This window comes from Hipposideros armiger, unplaced genomic scaffold (assembly GCF_001890085.2).
Source record: "Hipposideros armiger isolate ML-2016 unplaced genomic scaffold, ASM189008v1 scaffold_96, whole genome shotgun sequence".
In the NCBI taxonomy this organism is placed as follows: Eukaryota; Metazoa; Chordata; class Mammalia; order Chiroptera; family Hipposideridae; genus Hipposideros; species Hipposideros armiger.
In genome coordinates this window covers 2,148,287-2,158,927 of record NW_017731446.1, presented here as the reverse complement: position 1 = coordinate 2,158,927, position 10,641 = coordinate 2,148,287, and the positions used below count along the sequence as shown (strand labels likewise).

General features: G+C 50.2%; 1 long non-coding RNA gene across 1 annotated transcript; it reads left to right on the top strand.

Annotated features, from left to right (window-relative positions):
* The first annotated feature begins 529 nt into the window (after nucleotides 1-529).
* LOC109384519 (uncharacterized) lies at nucleotides 530-4,496 on the top strand. The gene is made up of 3 exons (XR_002124417.1): nucleotides 530-876; nucleotides 1,678-1,893; nucleotides 4,150-4,496. It is a non-coding gene; the product is annotated as an uncharacterized LOC109384519 (long non-coding RNA).
* The last annotated feature ends 6,145 nt before the right edge of the window (nucleotides 4,497-10,641 follow it).

Sequence of the window (10,641 nt, the reverse complement as noted above, 5' to 3'; positions counted from 1 at the left end):
GCCACCTCTAAAATCCTGCATCCCTGCCTCTGTCTCAGCATTGCCTCATCTTCCAGAGCCCCACTTACCTCCTGACAGTGCCACCCCTTTGCGCTGAGCAGAGGGATCTGAGCTCCTGGAGGTAAAAAAAAAAAAAAAAGACCCAATGGTAGCTGCCTCCTGTCAACCCCAGGACACAGCTGAGATGCAATTTTGTTCTCAAGGACATCTCATACTTGGAAGAAGCACTTAAAGTCCTCCTGATGGGAACCAGGGAGGTCTGTGGTGAGCTGAGGCTTTCCTTTAACTGCTGATTGATGCGATTCTGTGAATCATTGAAATGGGCACAGGGTGGCAGCTTTACCCAGCAGAGCAGACAGTTGGCAACAACAACCTCAGGTATGCCAATTTTCAAAAGCCTCCCAGCTGACGTCTTCTGGGTTCTCTGGGTGTGGGAGAGGGGGGACGTGCGGGCTTCTCAAGTTTACGCCTAGGCCCTAAGTCCCTGCTGCCTGACATTCCCTCCTTAGGACTCAGGCCTCCACCGAGTTTTATCTCCTATCACTTCTTGGGCGGAGAGCTCCGATAACCATGTGATTCTTCCCCTGAGGCTGGGGAGGTGGTGCCAGTACAGAGGGTACCAGAGGGCTAGTCTCCGCCCCTGGCCTTCAGGAGCTCAGCAGTAGTCACACACAGTGCACTAAGGCAAGATAGGTGAACAAGCCCTGTTGCCTAATTCAGGAGGAGCCGTAAACTTGGCCTGGGAGCTAGGAGGGTGGATCTATACAGGGACTGTTCACGCAAAGACACACAGTGGGAAAATCCAAAAGAAAGAGAATCCTTTCATGTGGCTTGTGGGAGAGTTTAAGGGAGAAGGCTGGCGGTCCCGTCGGAGAGGTAGGACTGGGAGGGAGACCTGGAGGGCTGGCTGAGGGATTTGACCATTTGGTGGGTAATAGGGAGACACTGAAGATTCTGTAGCAGGACAGTGACATGTGAGTTGGCTTTTGCCCAGGGGCTCAAGTGGAGGCGAAGCCAGTGAGGAGGGTACTGGCAGGGGCTGGGCAAAAAGACAAGGCCTAGGTCAGGGTCAGGGTCTTGGGCTCCCCTTATTCTGGAGAGCTTCCTAGGAGGCCGTGGATCTGGGGGCTGGGACTGACCAGGTGGGGCACGTAAGCCCCAGTGAGGAGCAGGAAGAGGCCAAGTGAGGGGAGCCCCTGGGGCAACTCAAGACAGCAAGGCTCAGCCCTTTATTGCAGATTGGGTAACGATGTCAGAAGAGGCCAGGGTCCCACCTGAGTCTGTGGCATGTGCAGGCCCCAACCCGAGGCTTTGAGTCTTGTCTGCTCAGACAGGCACCCCCTTCCCTGCCTGTTCTGGGATCAGGCTGCCAGGATTCCAATCCTGCTTCTGCTCCCCAGGTTCTGTCATGTGGGGATAGATTGCTTCATTTCCCTATTGGCAAAGTGGGGATAATAATCACACCTGCCTTATTGGGCTACTGGGGGGATTAAGTGAATTAATGGTACAAGAGCTAAGATTAGGGGCTGGGCACATAGAGAGTGCCCAGGAACCTTCCTGCCACCCTTTCCCACCCCCAACCTTTCTTCCTCTCAACTGTATCTTTCTTCCTGCCTCCACCCTCCCCCAACGCACAACCCTTCCCCGCATTTTCTTTCTCCCTTGTAAAACAAACAGGTATCCACCTGGTCAGGTGTGATTCATGAAAACAAAAAAGATCAAACTCACAGCCCCTGGGAGATTTGCCAGCCAAGGGGAGCCTCTCACACCCACACCGCTGTCCACTGAGCTCTCCTCCCTCTGGGTCTCACTGCTCCTTCTCACCAGAGAGACTGAAGTGTTGGCAGCTATCACAGCTCTACCGTACAGGAGGAAACGCCAAAATGCAGACAGGTGAGGTCGCTTGCCCAAGGTCACACAGCTCGAAACTATGAGAGCTAGGGCTGTCCTACCCTAGAGCCTGTGCGCTGTGTTGGGGGAGGGCTAGCCCTTTTGGAGGCATTCTCCCCAAGGGTATGTCACTCATGCATTCGTTCATTTATTCATTTATCGTCATCTCTGTATTTCCTCATGGATCTCACATTTCTTTTTTCTTTATTTTTTTTTTAAATTTTCAATTACAGTTGACATTCCATATTGTATTAGTTCCAGGTATACACCATAGTGGTTAGACATTTATATAACCTATGAGGCGATCCCTCCAATAAATCTAGTACCCCCACCTGACACCATACATAGTTATTACAATATTATTGACTATATTCCCTATGCTGTACTTTACATCCTGTTACTACTGGGTTGTTGGAAAAGTCAAGATGTATTTTTCGATGTTTTTAGTTGCAAAAATGTGTCATGACAACCCAATATTTTGCCGCTGCCAATTTGTACTTGTTAATCCCTTCGCCTTTTTCACCCTGCCCCTCCCATCTGGCAACCATCAGCTTGTTCTCTGTATGGAGATGTCACATTTCTTAAAGATGTAGATTGTCCTTTTTACGTCGGCATCCCCCAGTCCCTAAGAGCTCCCAGATGGAAGGTGAAGAAATACATACATAGGAGAATGTTTGTGAACATAATATGTCTACACTCCATGCCTTCACACGCTCATCCAGCTGATTCCTTGAGCCACTGCGTTCAATGTTCCATCCCCTGCACTCCGTGGAATCCCATCTCGCCGGGGGCACTGATGGTTGATCTCCAGGTAGACACATTCAATTGTCACTTGTCAATCCTTTCATTGAGCATCCTTTGACTCCACTGACCCTGACTCCTGCGTAATTCCCATGCTCTTCTCTGGCTCCCATGACACATCCTCTTCCGGTTTCCTTCAGCCTTCTATCTTTCCTCTTCAGGCCCTTTTATGAGTCCCACTCCTTCAAGGTTGGGGTTCTCGTCTCTCTCAACATACTGTGTGTGTGTGTGTGTGTGTGTGTGTGTGTGTGTGTGTGTGTGTGTGTGTGTGTGTGTGTGTGTTCGTGAATTCCCTAGGATCTAAAATGCTAGTCATGGAGGGCTTTCATGAAGGGCACCTAACCTCTAACCACCTACAGGAGGCATGAAGAAGGGCACCAATCTCAGATGAAATGAAATTAGTGGTAAAAATCACCAAACCCACAAGAGACCTCGCCTTCCTTCTTTTACCTTTGATCACGAAACAGTGTTTTGACACAGAAGCAGAATACCAGCATTTAGTGGCCACCCTCTCTGTGCCAGGCACTGTCTAAAGTATAACTTCATTTACTCCTCACCAGCCCAGAGAGGATTGGAGTGGGAGGTATTAGCTAACTTCAGCTGTGTAGCAAGCATCCCCAAATTAAGTGGCTTAAAACAATAATGATTTACTTGGCTCACAATCCTGTGGCTTGGCGACTTGGGCTTGGCTCAGGTGGGTGGTTCATCGGCTGACTTGGCTGGGCTCCCTCATGAGTCTGTGGTCAGCTGGTGGGCCTCTCTCCATGTGGTCTGTCATCTCCCAGGGGGCTACTCCAGGCTTTTTCACGTGGCAGGGGAAAGGTTTCAAGAAAGCAAAAGCAGAAGCTGCAAAGCCTCTTGAGGCCCAGGCTTGAAACTGGCACAGCATCACTCCACTACATTCAATTAGCCCAAGCAAGTCACAGGGCCTGCCCTGACTCAAGGGCAATAGGAATAGATCCCACCTCTTTATGGGGAGGGATATAAAGTATCATGGCCATTTCTTAATCTGCCTCATGTACACTCTTCATTTTACACAGGAGGTTGGTAGGGACAAAGCAGCCAGGGGGACTCCGGGTCTGGTGCCCCTCCCACAGACCCAGACCTGTATGCCTTTGAGTTTGGAAAGGCAGACCTCACCGAAGAGGCTGCACCAAGGGGTCCCAGGCAGGTCAGTGACAAGCAGCGGTTTGATTCAAGAGGAGAATTAAGGACACTGAACCTGTCCCTCAGACCTGAAGGATGGCCAAAGCAGTAGGCCTCTGTTCCAAGGTGCAGGCCGCTGAGGGAGATGACCCAGCTGCCTGCTCCTAGCTTTGCCAGCCTGTCCCACTGGGACTCTGAGCACCCAGCATGTGCCAAGCCCAGAGATCTGATGGCTGGCCACAGTCCTTGCCCAAACTAGCAGGGCACACAGACTCAAGCCCTCAATAATGTTCTCCCTGTTGTTGTCCTTAGGGCCAAGGCTGAAAAATACGGATCTTCTGCCCCATCCTTCCTGCTTCCTAGGTATTGACCTTGGGCAAGTTACTACCCTCCGCGCCTCAGTTTCCTCCGCTGTAAAATTGGATTGGAGATTGTGCTTTCCTCAGAGGGAGGCGAAGAGGATCAGGAAGGCCAAGCACGGAATGGACTTCCCTCTGGACCACATAGATGTGACACTATCTAGAAACAGCAGCCATCATCAACCACAGCCTAGGGTCCTCAGTCCTCTCTCCAAACCCTTGAGTCCAAATGTGATTGCAATTAGAAAGTCGACACGGTGCACATATAGTATGTTACATATCACCCCATAGGATCTGGACAGCCCCTCTTAATCAATTAAATTGGTATTTCTACAGTAAAGCCTATGACTACTCATGGTATATGGGCTAAATCAAGCTTCTAAATAGCTTACAGGATCTCTAGTTTAACAAATTAGTTTTTAAATTTTCATTTATCAAGAAATTGTTGGCTATAGATATTTCAAATTATTTGGATCATGATAATTATTAGTCAGTAATTCTCCACCTTGGCTCCATATTTCAATGTGCTGGGGAAGTAGTTAAATTTCAGATTCGTGGGCCTCACACCAGACCAAAGGAATTAGAAGCTCAGGAAGTGACCCCGGGGAATGGGTCTTTTTAAAAAGCGCCCAAGATGAGTCTGCTACAGAGCCAGAGGTGAGCCATATTCTAGGCAGCGGTTCTCAACCTGTGGGTCGCGACCCCTTTGGGGGTTGAACGACCCTTTCGTTCAACAGGGGTCACCTAAGACCATCGGAAAACAAAAAGATATTTACATTACGATTCATAACAGTAGCAAAATTACAGTTATAGAGTAGCAACGAAAATAATTTTATGGTTGGGGGTCACCACAATATGAGGCACTGTATTAAGGGGTCGCGGCATTAGCAAGGTTGAGAACCGCTGGTCTAGAGATTATAAAATGGGCTGGGAGGTTTCACTGGGAGAGTCAGGAAAGACCTTCCCTGAGAATGGGGCCAAGCTGAGCCGGGGCCAGGGGAAGCAGGGGTGGAAGAATGTACCCCTCAGAGGGAACAGCATGTACAAGCTCCCCGAGGCAGGGAGACAGTTAGAGAGTTAAGGGAACTGAGAGGTCCCCAGGGTGGCTGGAGCCTCTGAGCCAAGGTCAGCAAGGCTCAGCTGCCTCCTCCAGCTTCCTCTTTGGTAGGGTTCAGGGGGGAGCTCCGAGACCAGGGACCTTCCTCAGGGTTAAATCTGTACACATAGACACTTTCTCCCCAGAGGAAACTGAGCAGCAGCAGGTCCTTTCTTTCTAGCCAGGGGAGGGGAATAAATTAAAATCAGAGTGTGTTGGGCTGGGAGGCGTCACACCGATCTGGTAACCCAATGGTTTTAAAGTGTTTTTATTTTGTAAGTTATTTTGGTGTTGTTTTGTCAAACAAAATATTTTCCCACTGTCTCTGTAATGGTTGGAGCAAAGTGGTGGTGATGTTGGGGGGCCTGGAGTCTTGGCCCCTCTGCCCTCCCCCTAAGTCTCCCCAGGTCTCTTTGAAACTCTGTGGAACCCAGTTTAAAAACCCCAGGAAGCTAAGGCTCAAAGAAGGATGATGGGACTGTCTGAGGAGCCCCAGTCATGAGGGCAGGGCTGGGGCAGGACCCCAGCCCCCTAACTCCTTTTCCCATGCTCTTTTGGCCCAGCTAGAGCTCCCCAAACCTTTGTTAGGTCCCCTTGTATATATTTTTCCCCCACAACTCACCTATTATGAGTTGAACTGTATCCCCCCCAAAAGATATGTTGAAATCTTAATCCCTGGCACCTATGAATGTGACTGTATTTGGAAATAGGGGCTGTGCAGTTGTAATCAAGTTAAGATGAGGTCAATAGGATGGCCCTAATCCAATATGACAGGTGTCCTTATAATAAGGGAGATCTAGACACAGAGGAGAATGGGCATGTGTTTGTTACGGCTGCCCTAGGAAACTCATACACCTCCTATATCATTATTCATTTATTATCATTTTTACCCCTTCAAATGGACTCACTTTTAAACAACTTGCACACTTTTTGCTACAAAGTAAATCTCCCATCACTGCTATAAATGGAAGACCACAATACTTTCCATACCTAGGAGGCACCTTAAAAATAAAGACAATGAAAACCCGCCAATCTAGCCAGATGCAATTGCCAGGCGATCTGGGGATGCCTTTGTTGAAAAAGGAGGTGATCAAGTGACAAAGGGTGTTGAAGACACACTTAGCACCTAGATGAGACTTCTTGATTTATCAGAGGGATAAAAATAATTGAAAAGAGAAAACCCTTTTATTACCTGAAAATACCTCATTCTGAGAAGTCTCCAATGATGAGGGTTTCAGGGGTGACCACACACCCACACTCCCCTTATGTTTCAAGAAATTGAGGGCCAGAAATGTTCAGTGATTTGCCCAAGGTGGCCAGGTCTGGATTTGAGCCGAACTCTATGTGCTTTCCAGGAAATCACACATCAGAGACTTCTTGGTCAGTCCAGGGGCCTTGGGTCATGCCTGGGTGGCCATGGGCTGAGCACATGTATGCAGAGCAGGGGTAGTAATCTCTGAAGGCCAAGTACACAGACAGCTTTCATGTCCTAATTACAGCCACATGAAGGCCGGGCAGGATTATTACTACATTGTAAGGCAACTGGACCTGGGCAAAACTTGACTCACACTGAGGGTTATAATCCAAGTGATGGCCATAAGATGTTTTTCTTCTTGTTCCATTGGACTGTCCAGATTAAAAGCCAGGGTCCATGCAGGCAAGCTGCCCCACATCCTATCACATATGGTCACATGCTAAATGACAGAGGTCAAGGGCCGCATCCCCAAAACAGGCATCTTCTTCATCCTCATTCTGACCCTGTGGCCGTCTTCTTCCTTTTCCCACTGCTTCTCTCTCTTCTCTTCACATCCATTGTCTGCGCTGGCCCACAGGAAGGAGCAGGGTCACAGCTCAACATCTCATCTGCTTGGACTCCAATCCTAGTTCCACTGTGTGACCTTGGTAGACTGCTCATCATCTCTGAGCCTCAGTTTCCTCATCCATGAAATGTGTCCCTTCTTCCCAGGTTATTGAGAGGGGTCAACAAAATCGTGCTAATGAGTATGGTTTGCCTGACACATGGTAGGAGCTCAGTAAATATCGCTTCCCTCCTCCCACCAGACTCCAAGCCCCTGTCTTTCCTGCTGCGCGTCAAGCTTGCCACAGGGATTCTTAACACACCAGCAACCATGTGAACTGTGCCTTTCTACATGCCGGGCCCTGTGCTAAACCCTTTCCTGCATTAACTCATTTAACCTTCCCATCAACTGTGTACAGGCGATAACTGTCACTATCCCAGACAGAGGGGCCTGTGCCTTAGAGGGCCCCCTGTGACCTCCTTCCCACAGGACCAGGGTTCTTCCGGGCCAAAGAGAAGTGCCCACCCAGAGCCAGCACACACCCCAGAGCCCAGAGCACCTGACTGTTGACCTCTTCTCCCATCCACCCACCTGAGGGTGGAAAAGTCCACTGGTGTGCATCCGAGACCCAAGTGGAGACATGCAGGGCTATTTGAAGGGTTATGGGGTGTGGCTGAACTGAAATGGAAGGCTGGGTTGTTGTATATGTGTGTTTGCAAAGCTGCTTAAGGGCGCGGGCAGAGCCAGGCGTGGCAGAAGAACAAGGGGCAGCTACTAGCCAGGGCCACAGAGGGAGGGCCCGTTCTCCCCTGTCACCACTGCCATATTGAATGCCAAGGAGATAGAGAATTTGTCATTCAAAGCTGATCTTAAGCTCACCATGAAAATAACACCTGCCACAGTGGAAGAGCAGGCTAGGTTTTACTTAGTTGCATAGTAGCTTGATGTATAACTTTCCAATATTGAGACAGATGCATGTGGGCCTCCGTTTGTTGTTTTGGGGCAGGCACCATCAGTGTGAGGAATGACTGGCCTGGGGTCATCCCTGTTCTCTTGACCTCTGACCCACAGAGAAAAATGCAGTCATCAAATAAAGGAATGTGCTAGGCCCAAGCCTTTCAAAACACAAGTGGAGAATATCAGGCTTAAAACCTGCAAATAGCATCTAGGCACAAGTGCTGAAAATACCCCTGGAGACCAGCTGCGGGCTCCATGTGGCAAGCCACCTCCACACTTGGTGCCTCAGTTTCCCCATTTGCACAGTGACAGGATTGACTTCTTTCCTCCCCCAGTGCCTATCTAGAATCACCCTTGTTAACTTGGACCAGTCTCTTCCCTTTCCATCCTCTGTCCGAGACCCACATAGATAACCTCCTCCTCTATGCCCTTTTCCCCCTGACCTTCATAATAACCCTGGAAGGATCTCTAGTGACAACCTCATTTTATAGATGGACAAACTGAAGGCCAGTTTGGGATTGGTCTCTACCTAAGGTCACAGCTGGTAAGGCTCAGAGCCTGGAATTGAGCGCATGTCTCTCTGACCCCCAGAGGCCACATATTTGCCCTATGGCTGGAAACCACAGATGAGAGGGGTCTTCTTGGCACTACTATGTGTCCTGGGATAAATCACTCAACCTTTCTGAGCCTCCATTTCCCTGGGGAAGTAGCCTCAGAGGGCACCTGGGGTCACCTAGGGCTCAGGGATTCTGGGATTCCAGGAGTGGAGCCGGGGTGGCCTGCGTGAGAGCCAGGGCCCAGCCCGCCTGGCTCAGATGACCAGTCCCGAGGGCCCAATCAGGCCAGCCTTGGATCAGGCCATAAGTGGGAACAAAACAGTCAGGGAGCTTGCCTCCCCGGCTTTGTTTATTGTCTGGGAGCTGGGAATATTTTGAATTGTTGTGTTTGGGGAGGGAGGGAAAAATAACCAAATATAAGAAGGCAGCCAGTGAGAGGCCCAGGCAGGAATGCAGAGGAATTAGGCCTGCCTGGGTATGTCTGAGAGCTGGTGATGCTCCCAGAGGCCCCAGCACCCTCTAGGTCAAGGATGCTGAGCTCTGAGGAGAAATCCAAATTGCCTGGAGAACTTCCTTTTTAAAAAGGCCTCATGCCCAATTAAATTAGGATTTCTGAAGGTGGGACCCAGACCGCAAAATTTTTGAAGCTTCTTGGGTGATTGCAATGGGCAGCTGAGGTGAAGAACTAATGCCCCCTTAACAGCTCACATCAGAAGTCTTATTAGAGGGCTTGTGAAACATGATCACTGGGTCCCAACCCAGAATTCCCGATTCTGGAGGTCTAGGCAGGACCTGGGACTGGGTATTTCTCACAAGGTGCTGCTGCTGCTGGCCCGGGGGCCACACTTGGAGAGCCCCTAAGAATTACAGAGCCATTATGAATCCCTCAGGATTTGGATCCTGGTCTCTCTAGGGAGAGGGGGAGGGGAGAAGACTCCCATGGGTGGGGTTGAATGCAGTCTTCAAGACTGGTCCCTTTACCCTTAGCTACACCGATGGTTAGTTTTGCAGTGTGTGTGTGTGTGTGTGTGTGTGTGTGTGTGTGTGTGTGTGTGTGTGTGTAGCAACTGCAGGCAACTACAACACCATTCATTCACTCAGCAGACATTTGTTGGGCACCTACCATAAGTCTGGCCCTTCACTAGGCCCTTGGGGATACAGCTCAGGACCTGGCTAACTCAGCCCTGCCCATGTGAAGCAGGCAACTTAGATGTGGAAACAGATACAAACAGGTCAATACATAAGTGAGCGAGGTACATTCACAAGGTTATCCAAGTTACGATGAAAAAAACCTAGGCTGAGGCAAGGTGCTGGGGGAGGGGCAGGTAGCTCTGAGACACAGTGGTCAGGGAAGGTCTTCAGGGAGGAGGCATTGGCTGAGGCCTAAAGGGTGGGAAGGAACCAGCCCTGGGAAGGGCTGAAGGTAGTGTTCCAGGCAGGGGAACAGCCAGAGCAAAGGCCTCACAGGCAGAAGGAGCTTAGGGTTGAGGGAAAGCCAGGAGACCAGTGTGGCTTGGGGGTTGGGGAACGTGGTGGGTGAGTGACAGAAATGGGGGGGGGGCAGGTCTCAAAGGCTGTGAGGAGTGTGAGCTTAATGCCCTCATGGTGGTATGGTGGGAGGTTTTGAGGGGGACTCAGAGCAGGAAGGAGAACTAAGTGGGTTTGAGGCTTTTTTTTTTTAAGGTTTTTATTGGGGAATTGGGGGGAGGGGAACAGACAAGTTGCTGTCTTTTTTTTGTTCTTCAGTCTACTTGTGGAGGACGTTGCTTCACTGGCCCAAGTTGGCACCATCATTGCGCTCTTCCCGGTGAGGCAGATCAGTCGCCGGCTTCTGGACGGCCGCTCACGGCAGCTGCTGGCCGCTCACGCTGGCTGCTGGCTACACACAGTAGCCCATGGGAACCCACTGCAGCAGGGGCTGCAGCCTACACCGTCTCTGGTGACTCAAGGCAGCCCAGCTCCAGGTTGAGCTGTTGTTCAGCATCTTAGCTGTGGAGGGCAGCGTCACTGGCCCTCATATGTGGGATCCGAACCGG